General features: G+C 53.0%; 1 long non-coding RNA gene across 1 annotated transcript; it reads right to left on the bottom strand.

Annotated features, from left to right (window-relative positions):
- Positions 1-806: 806 nt before the first annotated feature.
- On the bottom strand, positions 807-2,727 carry LOC123100138 (uncharacterized). The gene is made up of 3 exons (XR_006448365.1): positions 1,757-2,727; positions 1,495-1,619; positions 807-1,386 (listed from the first exon to the last, which is right to left on the bottom strand). It is a non-coding gene; the product is annotated as an uncharacterized lncRNA (long non-coding RNA).
- Between the last annotated feature and the right edge of the window lie 498 nt (positions 2,728-3,225).

Below are 3,225 nucleotides of genomic sequence, written 5' to 3'. Positions count from 1 at the left end.
CTATAGCGGGAGTCCCTCATGCTTGCGCGACACGGAGGGCACCATAGGACAGCACCAAAATAAAACATACAACTCGTAGCAATCTAGATCATCAATCAACCCAAAGACAAAGGATATCTACTCAAAACATCATAGGATAGCAACACATCATTGGATCATAATATGTGGCATAAAGCACCATGTTCAAGTAGGGATTACAGCGGGGTGCGGGAGAGTGGACCGCGTAAAAGAGATGAGGATGGTGATGATGATGGTGATGTTGATGAAGACGATCACCGCGACGATGATTCCCCTCCCGATGGCACTCCAATGCCACCAAGAGAGAGGAGGAGAGTTTCTCCCCCTTGTGCTTCCTCCTCCATGGCCTCCCCCTGGATGGGGAAAGGTTCTCCCTCTGGTCCTTGGCCTTCATGGCAATGATGGCCTCTCCGGGATACTCCTCCATGGCCACCAGTGATGATGGCCCCCTCCGACAGGGTGCCAGAGAGGGCCTAGATTGATTTCTCGTGGCTACAGAGGCTTGCAGCGGCGGAACTTCCGATCTAGGTTTCTTTCTGGAAGTTTGGGTATATATGAGAGGTGTTGGCATCGAGAACAAGTCAGGGGGTCTCCGGGCTGTCCACGAGGCAGGGAGGCGCGCCCAGGGGGTGGGCGCGCCCCCACCCTCGTGGGCAGCCCGGGACTCTTCCGGCCCAACTCTTTGACTCCTTGGCCTTCTTCTGGTCCAAAAATAAGCTCCGTCAAGTTTCAGGTCAATTGGACTCCGTTTGGTTTTCCTTTTCTGCGATATTCTAAAACAAGGAGAAAACAGAAACTGGCACTGGGCTCTAGGTTAATAGGTTAGTCCCAAAACTCATATAAAATAGCATATAAATGCATATAAAACATCCAAGGTTGATAATATAATAGCATGAAGACTTCATAAATTATAGATACGTTGGAGACGTATCAAGCATCAATAATAAATACCATGCAATAACATAACGATAAAACTACCATGCAAGTATTTAATCAACTGGATGCAAAGAAACATGCATAACGGCGGTACTCGGACCAGACGATAGTCATGCACCGAAGACCATCACCAACATGTACTACTACCAAACATTGCCAATATTAAAGTAATACTAGCATGAAGAACATAATAACAGAGTGCAAGAAAACATAACATGAGCGTAAACACCGATCCATAAGCATAACCGAAATACCGACAGCGGTAGCAAAACGAACAGGCAGTTATTAAAGATTCAAGTTGAAAACCAATGCTTCTGCATGGCTATCATGCAAATGGTGGTTGTGGCTTGCCTGGGGATGAAGAAGGCTCCGGGGAGAAGTGCGGTGAAGCCGCGGAAAGATTCGCCGGAAAGGGTTCTCTCTCGGAGGGGGCTGATTAGGGGCAAGGGCAAAATGGTCATTTTCAGAATGCTTATACATGGTGAAAATGATACCAAAAGTTTGGGCTCGAAGATACGAAGACGTGGGCGTTGGATTCACCTCAATCAGAGTTACGGTTGCGGAGTTACGAGGTGTTGAACACCAGGGACCAATCTGTGAATAAAACTTCAACAAACAAGTCCCTGGAGGCAAAAACTGAAAGCGCCTTCGGCTGAGTACGTTTTCTGAAAAGGAAAACGTATTTTCAGCTGAAGTTAAAGAAATACGCTTTCCAGAAGGGAAATCGAATTTTTGTTTATAAGAAGTGAGAATACGCTTTGGAGAAACGGAAACGTATTCCTGGGAATACGCTTCCACTTACGTGACTAAGCAGAGGCGGGGTCGGCTCGCGTGACGCTGACGTGCGGGTCCCACGGGGCGGGGCCCGTCACTTATCCATGCTGGCAGGCGGGGTCAACGCGGGCCGGCTCCTGTGTGACTGACTGGTGGGGCCTGCTCACCTCTCTCTCTCTCCTCCCTTCTCTTCTTCCTTCTCCATCCCGACGGTGCGCCGAGGCAGGGCGAGGCCGACTGGTCCGGCGAGGCTCCCGGGCGGCTCCGGCCATCTCAGACGACGGCGAGGGCATCGGAGGACTCTGCAGGAGGTGCCGCGCCCGTCCAGGTGCAGTACCAGCACAGGGGAGGAGCAGGATGGCGGAGGCTCAAGGAGACAAAGGACCCGGCGGCGGGGCCGATCTTTGAGGGCGGTGGCCTGAGGCATTCCGGCGAGAAGAAGAGAGGCCGGGGAGGGTCGCCGGAGTGAGCGGCTTCGGGTGGTGGTGGCTACGAGGAGAGGGAGGGCTCGGCTAGCTCCAATTTAGGAGGAGGAGGCCGGCGGCCATGGCGGCGATGTCGAGCCCAGAGAGCTTCTCGAGCTCGGGCTAGAGGTGGGGGAGGGGGAGAGGAGTGCGGTGGATGCGCTGGAGTGCTCGGGGTGGCCTTCATATAGCCGAGCGGCAAGGGGGTGAGGTGGCACGCGCGCGGCTACGTGTCGACGCTCCGGTGACGGGCACACGCGGCAGAGCTCACGGAGACGAGGCAAAGCTCAGGGACAAGAGAAGGAAGAGGACATGGCCGCGGAAGACGACGCGGTCATGGGTGAGAATGGTGCGGCGACTGTGACGGCTCACCGGGGAAGAAGACGGAGGGGGCAAGGGCTCCAGAGGGACGGCGACTGCTCGGGGAAGGCTCCGGACATAGCTATGCGACGGGGGGACAAGCGCGCAGTGATACGTCTCCAACGTATCTATAATTTTTGATTGTTCCATGCTATATTGTATTCTGTTTTGGATGTTTAATGGGCTTTATTATACACTTTTATATTATTTTTGGGACTAACATATTAACCGGAGGCCCAGCCCAAATTGCTGTTTTTTGCCTATTTTAGTGTTTCGCAGAAAAAAAAATCAAACGGAGTCCAAACGGAATGAAACCTTCGGAACGTGATTTTCGGAACAAACGTGATCCAGAGGACTTGGAGTCCACGTCAAGAAATCAACGAGGAGAGCACGAGGCAGGGGGCGCGCCTCCCCCCAGGCGCGCCCTCCACCCTCGTGGGGCCCACGTTGCTCCACCGACGTACTTCTTCCTCCTATATATACCTACGTATCCCCAAACCATCAGAGGCATCCATGAAAACCTAATTCCACCACCGTAACCTTCTGTACCCGTGAGATCCCATCTTGGGGCCTTTTCCGGCGTCCTGCCGGAGGGGGCATTGATCACTGAGGGCTTCTACATCAACACCATAGCCTCTCCGATGATGTGTGAGTAGTTTACCTCGGACCTTCG

Source organism: Triticum aestivum, chromosome 4D (genome assembly GCF_018294505.1).
Source record: "Triticum aestivum cultivar Chinese Spring chromosome 4D, IWGSC CS RefSeq v2.1, whole genome shotgun sequence".
In the NCBI taxonomy this organism is placed as follows: domain Eukaryota; kingdom Viridiplantae; phylum Streptophyta; class Magnoliopsida; order Poales; family Poaceae; genus Triticum; species Triticum aestivum.
The sequence above is the reverse complement of the archived record's forward strand: the minus strand, read 5'-3'. Positions and strand labels throughout refer to the sequence as shown.